The 16,185-nt window shown below is 48.9% G+C and overlaps 1 protein-coding gene across 5 annotated transcripts in view; it reads right to left on the bottom strand.

The window, feature by feature from the left end:
* The window catches only part of SNX10 (sorting nexin 10), a 54,674-nt gene that overhangs the window by 13,463 nt on the left and 25,026 nt on the right, over window positions 1-16,185 (bottom strand). The window lies entirely within an intron of this gene.

Below are 16,185 nucleotides of genomic sequence, written 5' to 3' on the forward strand. Positions count from 1 at the left end.
AAGATAATGCAATACCAAGCTGGGTGCGCTGCTGCAGAGTCTCAAAGGTTAGGTGAAGACAGTGAAGAAAATCTACCTTAAAACAGGGTCTTCGCCGAAACCCGTTTGGCTCAGTGGATAGAGCATCGGCCTGCGGACTGAAAGGTCCCAGGTTTGACTCCGGTCAAGGGCATGTACCTTGGTTTCGGCCACATCCCCAGTAGGGGGTGTGCAGGAGGCAGCTGATCGATGTTTCTAACTCTCTATCCTTCTCCCTTCCTCTCTGTAAAAATCAATAAAATATGTTTAAAAAAAAACACACAAAAAAACGGGGTCTTCATTTTTAATCATGCAAGGCAGGTTCACGTTTTTCTCCGGTTTCTTACTTTCTTCATCTCTCTCAATTAAAAGTATAGGCCCTGCCTGACCCGTCACTTCCCAGAACACAGGTCAGAAAGAGCAGCAAAGGTCAAGTGAAAAGCAAGCAGTGAGAGCTGACAATGAGTTTGTGTATGCACCCCAGCTTCATGGGGATAAACTTCATTTTAAAATGATAATGTTGCCCGTCTGGCGTGGCTCAGTAGTTGAGCATCAACCTATGAACCAGGAGGTCACAGTTCCATTCCCAGCCAGGGCACATGCCCGGGTTGTGGGCTCGATCCCCAGTGTGGGGCGTGCAAGAGGCAGCCAATCAATGATTCTCTCTCATCATTGATGTTTCTCTCTCTCTCTGCCTCTCCCTTCCTCTCTGAAATAAGTAAAAATATATTTTAAAAATACATAATGTAAAACAAACATGTATTATGTTTGGCATGATAAATTTTTAAAGTATAATTTATTCACTTGGTGATTATAAATTTGTTCGTGGAATTTAATTTTCAATATTTTAACTTTCGGGTTAGAAAAGGGGGCGCCGCGGCTGAAACCTATGCCATTTCTTCCTGCTTTGCTTCGGCACGTCCGAGAGGCAGGCAGAAGCCGAAGAAAGGCTGTGGGGTTTTCTGGACAGAGCACCTCCCTCCTATGGTGCAGACACCAAAATGAGAATCTCCACACAGAGGGTTCTAGAAAGGAGAAAAACAGCCCACATTCCCTGAAAATAACCTTCGCCACCTACCGGGCTTCACCTTCTAAGACAACGCACCCTTTGTTCCTGCATTTGAGACCTCCCCGCCCCGTGTCCTCAGTAGATAAGGACTCTGAGTTCGTGTTCCGAAAAGTCTTATTTTAACAGGTCCTCATCATGTGTTTTTAGTGTCATTCGAAGACAGAGAGGCAATAAAAACAAGGTCACAATATAGTGATGCTCTAAATGGGTTGGCTATTATTTCTCAAAAGCACTTTCTAAATGTGAGGGGCACCACAGAAACAATCGGTAAGCAATCACCCCCATTCCGTAGAGCATGAGCGTGATCGGTCAAGATAAAGGACCTCCTGCCCAGAGATGGGAACGGAAACAAAACCCAGGGAGCCGGCCCTCCGTCTGTCCACATTTCACGTGTGTACGTGTGTGTGTGTGTGTGTGTGTGTGTGTGTGTGTGATTATGAGTGTGTGTGTGGGGGGGAGAGGTATGGGGAGGAGAGACTGAGTCATTTTCCTGGAGTACTTTTCACACATCCACAGTCTTAGAGGAATGAATCAATCACCAGTAAATCGATGAACACAAGGACAAACAGGCTAGGAATAGAAGAGAAGACCAGAGCATTTACTTATCCCTCCGAACACTCCACACACTCAGGGCTGCATTCTGACGTTCATGGGCCCTTCTCCAAAAAAAAAAAAAAATATATTCAAAATCAGACTTTATGACTTCACTGGCGTAAAGATGAATATGTTACTATTATATATGAAAACCTTTTCTTTGACCTAAAAGTTCATTTTATTGTACTGATTAAAAAAAATTTTTTTTTTAAACAGCCCAGCCAGCATGACTCCGTGGTTGAGCTTCGCGATCTAGGAACCAGGAGATCACGGTTCGATTCCCAGTCGGGATGCCCAGGTTGCAGGCTCAATCCCCAGGGTGGGGCGTGCAGGACGCAGCCGATCAATGATTCTCTCTCATCACTGATGTTTCTCTCTCTCTCTCCCCCTCTCCCTCCTTCTCTGAAGTCAATAAAATGTGTATTTTTAAGTGATAAAAAAAACAAAGTTAAACCATTTTCACGGGCTCCGAAAAGCACTGTGGGCCCAGGGCACTGTGCCTGATGTGGGGGGGCGGGGGGGGGGGGGCAGAGCCTCCCCTCTGAGCAAGGCAGAAGGCTGCCCACAGCTGACAAGGTGATGACCCCGCTTTGAACCAGAGGATCCTAGTCATCAAGTCACATGTGGGCCACACTCCCCCTCAGGGCGCTGGCAGCTGTTTTTCCACGGAGAGGCAGAAGTCCTTAAATAGACCCAAAGGGAAATTAAATCTTTCCAACGGCTCCATGTTCCACATGAACAGGAGCCGTGCACCTGCCCCTGAACCAGTGGCCTTTACGCAGATTAAACAAAAACAAAAACTAGGAAAACACACTTGTCAATTGGCTACAAACTTGTGATTTTTTTTTTAAAAAAATGTTTCTGAACTTAAGCTGTAAAACCCACAGCATCTCATACCTCTGACCACTCAACATAGTGGATGATGAAGGATGACAAAGCGTTCTGGAAAAAATCAGGGCTTATTTTCCCTATTTGTTTGCTACTTCCAGTTGTTAACATATAAGCATTGAGTAGCATGTCCCCCATCATGGGGAGAGCCCTGAAATTATGGTCACCAGACTAGGGGGAAATTCTGCCACCCACTTCCTAAATGATGAACGTATTCCCCGAGCCTCTGTTTCCACATCTGGAAAATGGGAATAATGGCTGTCCATCCTACCTCAGCTGTCTTACTAGGAGACTCAGATTATAAAATACTGGTGAAAACACTGGGACGTTTTTCATTAGGTGCTACATGAATGGAAAGTAGTAGTATACTTTTCTATGTAAAGTATGATTACATAGAGAGGGAAACATCGGTAAATAGGGTCAATAATAAAAAATAAAAAAAAATAAAGGGATTGCTTATAAACCCAAAGCACCGAGGTCTTCATACAAACATCGGCAATAAGAAAAGGTTAACCAACTGTATGTGGGTTGTTGTTTTTTTTAAGTAAAAATGATTAAGAACCCAATAGCAAACACTCTAACACTGTAATTTTTCAGCAAAATGCGGACTGACCTAAAAATGTCCTAGTACTTCCTCGGAGCAAGCCCTTCCTTATTTGTAAAAGGAAAGGGAGGCACCAATTCGTAAAGAATCCCCTCTCTCATCTCAGTGGGTTGGAATTCTCAGACTCTACCCTTGTGACTGCTCATTAAGTCTAATCGTTAATCTTTGGGGAGAAGGGTGCGTTGAATGCATACTTTACAGCCATGCTGGGGGGGGAAACGACTTCTACAAACACCCGGATGCAGTTAGATGCACACTCAAATTAAGTACGGTGCTAAGACTCCACCCACCTTTCCCATCCTGAAAACCTCTAAGGTGGTTAGAGTGCTAGATGTCACTCTTCTGTGGATGGCGAACTTCCTTCCTCCCTCTTCTCTTAAATGCTGCTGTGGCCCCAACAGCCAGCCAGGCTGCTCCTCTGCACACCCGGTTGCAATTCCAGGGTGACCTCAACCAAACACGGGTTCAAGCCACAGCGGGAGCTGATGATTCTACCTCCATCCCAGCCCAGGCCTCTTGCCGTGTATCCAGCCTCTCGCCTACACGGCTCCACTTCAAAGTCCCACCCTTCCCTCATCGCCCTGTTCCCCATCTCATCCCCAGCAACCCCAGCCAAAAACCCAGTTACCCCAGACTTCTCTCTGTAAATCACCGCCCCAATCCACACTGACCGAGTCCTCCACATCCACCGCCTTTGATCCCACACCCTACCCCCTTCTGCTACTACTTTGGGTCAAGTGCCGCCTGCCCAACACGACTGCCAGGGCTGCTAATTGATCTCTGGGCCTGAATCCAATTCACTCCCCACACCAAGGCGAGAAATGGCTCCAAAGCACACATCCGATGATGTCATCTTCCTCCCGAACATCCTTCAAAACCCGCCCGATAACCTTCGAGATCAAGTTCAAACTCCTTGGCTAGCACAGTAGAGCCTTTCATGATCATCTGCTTTTCTCCAAGGCGAGGCGCATCCACAACACGCCATCACACACCTGCGTGCCTTTGAACAAGCTGTTCTTTCCGCCTGGGCAGCTGTCCCCGCCCCACTTTCTGCTTTTCTTCCTTCTTCGTTGTCTTCTTTTATTTTCTGCTAACTCCAATTCATTGTTCAAAACGCAACTCAGTCTCTAGAAATCCTCCGATTCATCCACTCTGGTTTACAGACTCCATCCCCTCTGAGCCCCCACCGCCTCTGGGCAGACCTCGGGCACCGTCCCACTCACCACAGTAATTCCCCCGGAGGCCTCCTCCATCAGATGCTAAGCTCCTTTAGGGTAGCTTAGGCTGTCTTGTAGGACTTGAATGCCTGGCATAGCCAATGGGTTCTATTAATATCACTTAGTGAATAAATAAAAGCCTGCAGCAATGAATGAATGAATGAATGAATGAATGGCCTGCAGGGGGGAAAAATGAGATCAAACTTTGGTTTGAAATAAAAACCTCACCCACTTGGGCTCCTGGAGGTCATGAATAGTGATAAGTCATTTAGCAGCTGGTCTAAAGTTTATCTTAATTGAACAAACCCCTTCCGGTAAGGGTGTGCCAATTAACAGCAGGCGCTACAGGAGCAATGTTTAAGATCTATGCGAGCTAACTGCTTCCGAGCGCCCTGAAGAACTCCAGCAGCACCTATTTACATAGAAATAATTGAAAATCATTCTGATAGCTTCAATAACTTGGGTCCCCGAAGACTTGTACCAGACAACAATTTGTTTGCTTCGTTGGAGTTAAAATATGGACTTGGAAGTAATAAAAGTACACTTATTTTAAAATATTCTGTCCTTCAGAGGAGCCGCCCCTCCCCCGCCCTGCAATTAGAAGGAATTAGTGAAGTCCCGCCATGCTTCCAGCTACGCCTGGTACACCCAGGAAGCCGAGGTTCACCTATAATCTCTTAATTAGACGCATCCCTCATGGCGCTGCCCACCATCCTTCATAGGGATGTTGACAGCCTGTCAGCCACAGAGGACAGCTCCGCGCTCCATACCTCGAATCTTATGGATTTCCTATGAAAATTGCTTCAGCAGCAGCAGTTATTCAATTTAATAACCTTATTAAACACTTTAATGACTTTTTGGGCCTAATGACGATATCTGGTATGAAGGGAGAAGCCAGGCAGAGAATTAAAAATTTAAACTAACTGATCCCTACTGTTCTCCATGGGAAAACAGGAAATACCAGACTCCTTGAAAATCTAATCCCTATGTTCTCTTTTAATAATCACTCTTTGATTTTCATATCCTCTCTCTCCCCCACCCCCACCCCCAGGTCAACCTTTGTTCCTTCATCCACCTACCCTGTCTTTTTTTTCCCTTAGCTCTGATATTGAGATGAAATTAACAATAAAAAGAGCTGTCTTGTACAGGGCACTGACAGGTGCCAGGAGGCACTGTGATAACTGTTTTTACACGTGTTTTGCTTTCATCTTTACAACAATCTTCAAAAGTCAGTAACATTAACATCCCATTTTACAGATAAGAAAAATAAGGCTTCTAAAGGTTAAGCAACTGGCCCCAAGTCAAATGGCCAATAGGCTGAGCTAGGTTTGAAATTCAGGTCCATCTTGCTCCAAAGCCTGGGCTCGCAAACATTCTTTCTAGCCAGTGGCTCTTTTAGCAACAATAAGTCTCCGTCACTTCACATTTCACTTAATTGCATTATTTTGGAGGGGGAAACATTATCTTCTTTGCTATTAGCTAAAATGTCGGTTGAAACCACCTGCTCTTCTGAAACTCACTGTATTTCATTTTTGTATTTCTAGCACCAACTACAGTGTTAGCACATAGTGCTCATGAAATGTTTGAGAATTAGATTACAACAAAGATTCAAAAACAAAGAATGTACAGGTTCTTCTTTGCTGAAAATTGTAAGATGCTATTGAAAGAAATCAAGGAAGCATATACTTCTCTGTTTACATCTATATAAGTGTCCTGCCTCTACTGTGTTCATGTATTAAAAAGACTCAACATAATAGACAAATTCTCCCCAAACCGATCTATAGCTTCAATGCAAGTTCTATAAAAATCTCAGGAAGATTTTTTTAAGGCAAACATAAGCTTATTATAAAATTTACATGGAAAGGGAAAGACCTAGAGCAGTCAAAGCAATTCTGAAAAAGAACAAAGTGGGAAGAATCCCTGTTGCTGAGACCTATACAAATATGCCCGACTGATTTTTGACAAAGGTGTGAAAAGAATTCAATGGAGGAGGGATAGCGTTTCAACAAGTAGTTCTAGAACAATGGACATCCACAGACCAAAAGCGGAACCTCAACCTACTCCTGGCAAGCACCTTTCACAAAAATTCATGCAAAATGGATCACAGAGTTAAATGTAAACATAATACTTAATGTTTTAAGATTTCTTAAAATTGATTTTTAGAGAGAGGGGAAGGGAAAAGGAGAGAGGGAGAGAGAGAGAGAGAGAGAGAGAGAGAGAGAGAGAAACATCAATGTGAAAGTGAAACATCAATCAACTGCCTCCCCCACACCCCTCACAGGGGCCCCAGCATGCAACCTGGGCACGTGCCCCAACCTGAACCGGCAACCCTTGGGTGCACGGGACAATGCCCAAGCAACTGAGCCGCACCAGCCAGGGCAAAACCATCAAACTTTTAGAAGGAAAGACAGGAGAAAAATCTCTGGGACCAGGACGAGATGAAGAGGTCTTAAGCTTGAAACCACAAGGACAATCCATCTAAGAAAAAGGTGGTAAATTGGACCTCACCAAAACCAAAACCTTCGCTCTGCGAAGGACCCCGTGAGGAAGTTGAAGACAGATAACCAGACCGGAGGAAATTATTTGCAAATCACACATCCCTCAAAGAATGCACAAAAATATTTTTAAAAAGCAAAGAAATCAATTAGAAAATAGGCAAAACACACGAAGAGACATTGCACCAAGGAGGACAGACAGATGGCAAACAAGCACATGGAAAGATGTTCCACGTCAGGAGCCATCAGGGAAATGCAAATCAGCGCCACGGCGGCCCATCACTGCACAGTGTCCCGTGGTATGTCACCGCTGTTGATTTTAGCCATTTTGACAGTTGCATCACTTGAAATTTCTACTGTAGTCTAGCTTAAATCTTACAGTACATAACTGTGCTCGTTGTAAAAGTATTTACTCAGATTACAAAAAAAATGAGACAAAAGCTAACCAAGCAAAGTCTCTAGGTGTTAGTGAGCCTTCATTTTTCATAGCCTCGATGAGAATTTTCTATCACAAAAAAATAAAACTTGTTTCCAATTGTGCACACTTTCTCAGGACATTTTTTTCCTATTCCAGTTTAAACTGAAGAGTCATTCATTCATTCACCCATTCACACAACTGAAATGTATTGAATACCAACTCTGTGCTACACAGCTAATGCTTACAGAATTTAATCAACATCTTATTCACCAGGATTCTATTCAGAACTTCCACACAACAACCTCAAAACTAAAATGTAGTGCCCTGGCCGGTGTGGCTCAGTTGGTTGGGCGTCATTCCATGCACGGAAAGGTTGCCAGTTTGTTTCCCATTCAGGGCTTGTGCCCAAGTTTCAGGCTTGAGCCCGGTGGGGCATACAGGAGGCAGCCAATCGATGTTTTGCTCTCACATCAATGTTTCTCTCTCTCTCTCTCTCAAAAATAAATAAATCCTAATATATAAAGAGCCAGGGTCCGTAACATCCAAAATGACCGAATGGACAACCGAAAGCTAGGCTGCGCGCAGCAGGCTCGGGTGGGTGGGGACTGGCGAGTGGGCTGAACTGCTGACCTCTAGGTCCCTCCTGGGTCACGGGCGCCGCGGCAACCCAGCACTGACTGCCACCACCAAGGCGGGTGCGATGTGATTGGCCAGGAGGCCCCTGCCATTGCCCCACAGAGGGAGGCCCAAGCCACCGGCCAGGGGGCTCCGTGATCACCCCCAAAGAGGGAGGCCCAGACTACCCGGCCGGCGGCAGTGGGCAGGGCCTCCCTCTGCGGGGAGATTAATCGCGGGGCTCCCAGACTGCGAGAGGGCACAGGCCAGACTGAAGGACCAACCCCCCTCCCGAGTGCATGAATTTCATGCACCAGGCCTCTAGTAGGTAAATAGTATATTACAAGTAATCATTTAAAAGAAAAACAAAGGTGAATACTTAGCCATTTTACATACCACATTCTTTACAAATAGCAGGCTTGAAAGACAGAAGGACTGTATCAAGTAACCTTCCTTTATTTCCCAATAATACTTCTGACAACCTAAAATACATGCTACAAGGGGTGTTACTTGCCACTTTACAGCTTGGAGTGTGTTTAGTGCCACGGCCTTGCAGGTTTGAATGATGATTTTTAAGAAAGCTTTTACTACTTCAGGATCAACTGTGGGTAAGGTTCAGCTAGACCTGCCTTTTACAGAACTTAGAATAGTTCAAGTTTCTTTACACAAGTCATGTCCAAAATTAAAGAATTACATTAGGAGAAGTGCAACGGAAAAATTCGTCTTTTGCAGGTTGAAATAAGTGCCAACCTGTGTTAAACTACACCACGAGGACCCAATCGACAGCAAAATCCTGACTATGGGAACCTCCACAGGACAAAAGATGCAGCTCCTTTAAGAAAGAAATTGCAAAAGGGGGGAAAGGCAGAATAATCGACTGCAAGCAGTTTATTAACCAGATACGGTGTGGTCCTAACTTGGGCCCTGATTAGAACAAGCAAATACATTTTTCCCAACATCATCAGGAAAACTTGCACACTGACTGCATGTTTGATGGTATGAAGGAACTAATGTTAATTATTTAAGGTGTGATAATGTGGTTTGTTTGTAAGAAGGGTCCATTGTTGACATGCGTACTGAAATATTTACAGATGAAATTCCAGAATGTCTAGACTCTGTTTCAAAATAATTCACTGTGTGGTGGCAGGAGGAAATGGGTGGGGGTGGGAGGTAGCTTGGTCATGAATTAATAATGTGTTAATTCTTGAAACCTTAGGTACACAAGGGCTCATTATGTTATCCTCTCTATTCGTGTATGTTTAGAATTTTATAGTGAAAAGCTAAAACCAGAAAAAGTAAAAGGAAAGAAAGGAGGAAGGAGAAATGGAGGAAAGGACCGAGGGAGGGTGGAAGAAAGGGAAGGAAGGAGGGAGGAAGGAAGGGAGGAAGGGAGGGAGGGAGGGAGGGAGGGAGGGAGGGAGGGAGGGAGGGAGGGAGAGAGGGGGCCCCAGCAGACAGCTTTAGAAGAAGGAACAGAAGTGGAAAGTGAAAGTAAGTCAGAAACATGGATCTGAAAATGTTAACCATTTGTGTGACATGTATTGACACATTCGCATAATGATATCCTAATACTTATCGACCTTTAAAAACAACATTTTTTCATTAAATAAATAAAATATGTATATGGTTAAAGATATATTTGTATTCATATATAGCATTTCAAATACAGATGAGTACACCATGAAAATGAAGTCCTGCCCTAGCCGGTTTGGCTCAGTGGATAGAGCGTCAGCCTCCAGACTGAAGGCTCCCGGGTTCTCTCTCAATGATGAGAGAGAATCATGGATTGGCTGCCTCCTGCACGCCCCCTACTGGGGATCGAGCCCACAACCCAGGCATACGCCCTGACCGGGAATCCAACCCTGACCTCCTGGTTCATAGGTTGACGTTCAAACCACTGAGCCATGCGGGATGGGCAAGAATTTTTTCATTGTTAAATAAGCAAAGCATGTATGTGGTTAAAGATACATGTATAAGGTTTTTCTCACTGTCCGTCCCATTTACACCAAGTGAGCCCTGGGCAGAGGAACGCATGCCCTGCTTTGGAGGGGCCAGCATGTCAGACTCGATGACACAGACTGTGCAGCGGGGGGAGCTGCTCATGCACCCCTCACAGAGGGTGCGTGCCACGTGACCAGAGGCTCGGGTCTCAGTAACGCAGGAAAACCAAATGGACATCAGGCTATCCAAGGAACAAAAATGCCTGACTCCACAAAAGACACTGCCTGGGACGCGTTCCCTGTCACAGCCACCTGCCTTTTCATTAGGATTCTGGGTTCTGTCTCATTAAACAGAAGGGTTGATTCAGTTGGGTCCATCTAATGATTCTTATTAAAATATGTAACCATAATATTTTAATTGTAAATTAAAGTTGCACGCATGAACGAACCTGAATTCATTTTAATTTTACAATGGCCCAATGCCAAGGCCATTTTTATGGGGACGATCCATCAGCCTGGATACCGCTCTCCTGGGAATTCAAACCCACGTGCACACGGGACGTGTTCAACTAACAAGGGAGACTCGCACTCCCTGTTCTCTCTCCAGATTTATGACAGTAATAAAGCTGTTTTATCGTGAGAGGCTGCATTAGGTTTCCCACCCCCACCCCCCCCCAATCTTTAAAAAAAAATTACCAAACTTCTAGGCCGGCATTACCGGTTAGGTAGAAGAGCGGTGTCACTCCGGGCTGTTTGAATCTTGAACGAGGATGGTACCCAGCTCTCAATTCACGTGCCAACCTCGTGATCAATTAGTACAGTCGGCTGTGGGCGCTGTGAGCTTACACACACACTGCCCCTTGGTCGAGATTCAAGAACCATCGGTGGTATTGCATTCAGCCCTTCCATATGCAGTTGGGTGGGACCTGAATTATTTCCCACTGAACAAACAACCAGCCACCAGGATACTCAAAGGCTCAGCCAAAACCTCCTCCACGTCTAACTGGTAAGGAGGACAGGGAGCTGCTGGGGTAGGCGGTGAGATAAAAATACCTTTCTAACTGAGGCTTGCCGAACGCCTCTTCTTGACTTCTCAGCTTAGTCAGACAACCTGGTGTGCAGTCTGGGAGAAAGGTTGTTCCAGGGGGCGGGGAAACATCTGTGAAAGCCCAGGGCCCAGAGTGCAGGGCATGCAACACCCAACAAGCTCCGAACTGAGGAGAAGTGCGAAGGGGGTGGGGGAGGGGCAGAAGATGAGCCTGGAGAAGGAAGCAGGGTCAGATCATAAAAGGCCTTAGCAACCTCATTTAGGAGTTTTGACTTTGCTCTAAGAGTGACGCATTAGAAGCCAGATCATTCTGGCCACATGTAAAATCCATTTTCTATGGATTGATAAGTGATGAATGTATATTACAGTACATCCAGAATCTAGTCTTGTAGGGTTATTTCTTGATGAGGGACTCAAGTAAATTTCTAAGTATTATACCTCTTCCTTTCTATAGTATTTTTTCTTTTTTTAAAATGTGTTATTGATTTCAGAGAAGAAGGGAGAGGGACAAAGATAGAAACAACAATGATGAGAGAGAATCACTGACTGCCTCCTGCACACCCACTACTGGGGATTGAGCCTGCAACCCAGGCATATGCTCTGACCAGGAATCGAACTGTGACCTCCTGGTTCATAAGTAGAGGCTCAACCCCTGAGCCACGCCGGCCGGACTACAGTACTTATTTCCTTTTCAGCTGAAGGACTCTCCAGTTTAAAATTCCTTAATGTTATAATATGACTAGTGGCCCGGTGCACGGATTCATGCACATTGAAAGGAAATTAATTAGAAGAAATATTTTAATATTGCTATTTGCCCTTTCTTTATAACAGAAGTGTCAGAGATGAAAGAAAATTAGTAAAATGAATATGAAAATAATATATAAATTGATTAATAAACAATAACATGATATAATAAAGACATGATATAAAAACAACAAACACATGATATAAAAACAACATTGATAAAAAAAATGACTGATAAATTGATTAAACTTATACTAATACCTCCCTGTATACCACATTAAGAATAAAAACACTTTCAGAATGCTTGACTAATTTCCCTTGTGATGAAGTACTTACAACTTTAACTTTAACGTCACATGCTCTTTGTTTTTTTTTTTTTTTTTTTTTTTTTTTAATCCACTTTATTTTATTTTATTTTATTTTATTTTTTTAAATTTCTTTATTGATTAAGGTGTCACATATTTGTCCTCATCCCCCCATTCCCATCCCACACCCCTCCCCTTGGATGCCCCAACCCTCTGTTGAACTTAAGCATTGGTTAGGCTCATATGCATGCACACAAGACCTTTGGTTGATCTCTCCCCCCTCCCCCCACCCTCCCCTATCCTCCCTCTGAGGCCCGATAGTCCGATCGGTGCCTCCTTGTTTCTGGTTCTGTTCTTGTTCATCAGTCCATGTTGTTCATCATTTCCCCTAGATGAGCGAAATCATGTGTCACTAGAGATATACTTATAAGAATTGAATGTGCGACGAGCAATAATAGTTATGCTGACAGGCAAATGAATCAGTCTGTAGTGAGTTTCTTTCTGGACCAACAGTTCTTTTGAGACCCAATATCAATGTCCACCAGTTCCCTATGAGTACATGTCGGCACTGACCCCTCAGCTCTGGATGGTGGACAAATGGTGGTAATGCAGGTCCGACTCCCTCTGGTTTGGTCTTGGCCGGACCCAGGGGCACTGCTTCACCCGGATCCAGGGGCCCACGGCCTCTCCCAGACCCGGGGCCAGGCTCACCCGGATCCAGGGGCCCACGGCCTCACCCGGACCCGGGGCCAGGCTCACCCGGATCCAGGGGCCCACGGCCTCACCCTGACCCGGGACCCAGGCTCACCCGGATCCAGGGGCCCACGGCCTCACCCGGACCCGGGGCCAGGCTCACCCAGATCCAGGGGCCCACGGCCTCACCCGGACCCGGGACCCAGGCTCACCCGGATCCAGGGGCCCACGGCCTCACCCGGACCCGGGACCCAGGCCCACCCGGATCCAGGGGCCCACGGCCTCACCCTGACCCGGGACCCAGGCCCACCCGGATCCAGGGGCCCACGGCCTCACCCTGACCCGGGACCCAGGCCCACCCGGATCCAGGGGCCCGCGGCCTCACCCTGACCCGGGACCCAGGCTCACCCGGATCCAGGGGCCCGCGGCCTCACCTGGACCCGGGGCCAGGCTCACCCGGATCCAGGGGCCCGCGGCCTCACCCGGACCCGGGGCCAGGCTCACCCGGATCCAGGGGCCCGCGGACTCACCCGGACCCAGGGCCAGGCTCACCCGGATCCAGGGGCCCGCGGCCTCACCCTGACCCGGGACCCAGGCCCACCCGGATCCAGGGGCCCGCGGCCTCACCCTGACCCAGGACCCAGGCCCACCCGGATCCAGGGGCCCGCGGCCTCACCTGGACCCGGGGCCAGGCTCACCCGGATCCAGGGGCCCGCGGCCTCACCCGGACCCGGGGCCAGGCTCACCCGGATCCAGGGGCCCGCGGCCTCACCCGGACCCGGGGCCAGGCTCACCCGGATCCAGGGGCCCGCGGACTCACCCGGACCCGGGGCCAGGCTCACCCGGATCCAGGGGCCCGCGGACTCACCCGGACCCGGGGCCAGGCTCACCCGGATCCAGGGGCCCGCGGCCTCACCCGGACCCGGGGCCAGGCTCACCCGGATCCAGGGGCCCGCGGCCTCACCCGGACCCGGGACCCAGGCTCACCCGGATCCAGGGGCCCGCGGCCTCACCCGGACCCGGGACCCAGGCTCACCCGGATCCAGGGGCCCGCGGCCTCACCCGGACCCGGGGCCAGGCTCACCCGGATCCAGGGGCCCGCGGCCTCACCCGGACCCGGGACCCAGGCTCACCCGGATCCAGGGGCCCGCGGCCTCACCCGGACCCGGGACCCAGGCTCACCCGGATCCAGGGGCCCGCGGCCTCACCCGGACCCGGGACCCAGGCTCACCCGGATCCAGGGGCCCGCGGCCTCACCCGGACCCGGGGCCAGGCTCACCCGGATCCAGGGGCCCGCGGCCTCACCCGGACCCGGGGCCAGGCTCACCCGGATCCAGGGGCCCGCGGACTCACCCGGACCCGGGGCCAGGCTCACCCGGATCCAGGGGCCCGCGGACTCACCCGGACCCGGGGCCAGGGGCCCACGGCCTCACCCGGACCCGGGGCCAGGCTCACCCGGATCCAGGGGCCCACGGCCTCGCCCGGACCCGGGACCCAGGCTCACCCGGATCCAGGGGCCCGCGGCCTCACCCGGACCCGGGACCCAGGCTCACCCGGATCCAGGGGCCCGCGGCCTCACCCGGACCCGGGGCCAGGCTCACCCGGATCCAGGGGCCCACGGACTCACCCGGACCCGGGGCCAGGCTCACCCGGATCCAGGGGCCCACGGACTCACCCGGACCCGGGCCAGGCTCACCCGGATCCAGGGGCCCACGGACTCACCCGGACCCGGGGCCAGGGGCCCACGGCCTCACCCGTCACATGCTCTTTGAACTCAAGAGAAAGCAACCTATAACTGACCATGTCTGAAAACAGGTTCAGGTAGGAATATTCCTACTCTGTCTAGATTGGCACCAGCAAGAGCTTTATATGTATCGCACATGCGCGAGTCAACGTTTATTTTTAAATTGCCAGTGCATGTCATATGTACCAGCTGGTCGGACGGTTAGACGGACAGTCGGTCACTTAGCCTTTTATATATGTATAGATTACACAGTTATTTATAATAAAGGACTTTTACAAGGTCAATAAAATGCTTTATGTAATTGGTTAAAATTTGTGTCTCATTTCTATTCATTGAACCGAGTTCATAATAAAAATCAAGTGTTAAAACCAACACATGCACCCCAGAGGTCACCAGTTCAATTCTAGGTCAGGACACACTCCCAGGTGACAGGCTTCACCCCCAGTAGGGGTGTATGCAGGAGGCAGCCGATCAATGTTTCTCTCTCCTCTCTCTCTCTCTCTCTCTCTCTCTCTCTCTCTCTCTCTCTCTCTCCCCCCTCCCTCTTCCTTCCTCTCTTGCTAAAATTCAATAAAAACATATTTTTTAAAAAACAATAAAAATAACTAAGTATGCCTTTGGAATAGTGCTGGAGAAGGTCACGACCCTGCTCCCTTGGCACAGGTGGGGAGTGAGGAATCACTGACCCAAAGGGAGGTCTGGCCTCTGCCCTCGGCTCCTGGGTGGTGCCCGCTAGGCCCCTGCAATGTCCTGCTGAAAGGAGTGCTCTGGCCTTTGGCCACTGGACACTCTGAAGGGGCTTAGGTTATGACCTCTAAAGGGATTGGAGACTAAAGGTGTGAACTTGACCCCAGGAGGAGTGGAGACTAAAGGTCAACTACACAGTAAACACTGAGCCCAATGAAAGCTCTGGACACCGAGGCTTGGTGAGCTCCCTGGTGCACACTGTCACACACAGACGCCAGGGAGGTGACTCCATCCGAGAGGACAGCAGCAGCCCCGCCTCTGCCCTGAGTGTCTCTTCCCTGGATGGTTCTATTGGTACCTGTTCCCTGTAAAACACCGTAACGTGAGTGTACTAGCTCTCGGCGGGTTCCGCGAGTTCTTCCTGTGAGTTCTCTAAACTGAGGGTGTCTGGGGAAGCCCGGAGCTTACAGCTGGTGTCAGGTGCGGGCAGTCAGGTGGGGACTTGCAGTTTGGCCAGCTTCCCAGAGAAGGTATTTCCTGACAGCAGCAGCGCGGCCCTGCATTGTTGGGCAGAAGGACAGGGAAAGCATATACCTGGCCTGGAAGTTGGGGGCCTGACAGGAAAGGGACACAAGGTGCCTTCTGCTATAAGCATCTACACCCTGGCCCAAGAGGTGGTTCCACAGGTGTGAACGTAAGAGACACTCCACCGAGCTGTACGCGTAAGACCAGGGCATTCTGTGCATTTTACTGGGCGTGTGCTAGACCCATTTTAAAAGGTTAAAAAACAGACAGACACCGCCTTTGAAAATGGGGGAGCCCAGCCTGGAATTAAAGGGTGAAGTGGGCTGGACTATTGAGGAGAACCTGAACCCAAGGGAAGGGCTGATGTGAGATCTGGCAAAGAAGTTTGTGGACGGATTCCCTGAAGTGGATTGTTTGGTGCTTCAATCTGGACAAGGGGAACTAAGGACCATGTGGTTGTGTGACTGTGTGTGACTGTGCCTGTGCGGGGGGAGGTCTGTGTGCGTGTGTGTGACTGTGTGCATGTGTGTGACTGTGTGCGTGTGTGTGACTGTGTGCGTGTGTGTGACTGTGTGCGTGTG

The sequence above is a fragment of the Cnephaeus nilssonii genome (assembly GCF_951640355.1).
Source record: "Cnephaeus nilssonii genome assembly, chromosome: 12".
Taxonomy (NCBI): Eukaryota; Metazoa; Chordata; class Mammalia; order Chiroptera; family Vespertilionidae; genus Cnephaeus; species Cnephaeus nilssonii.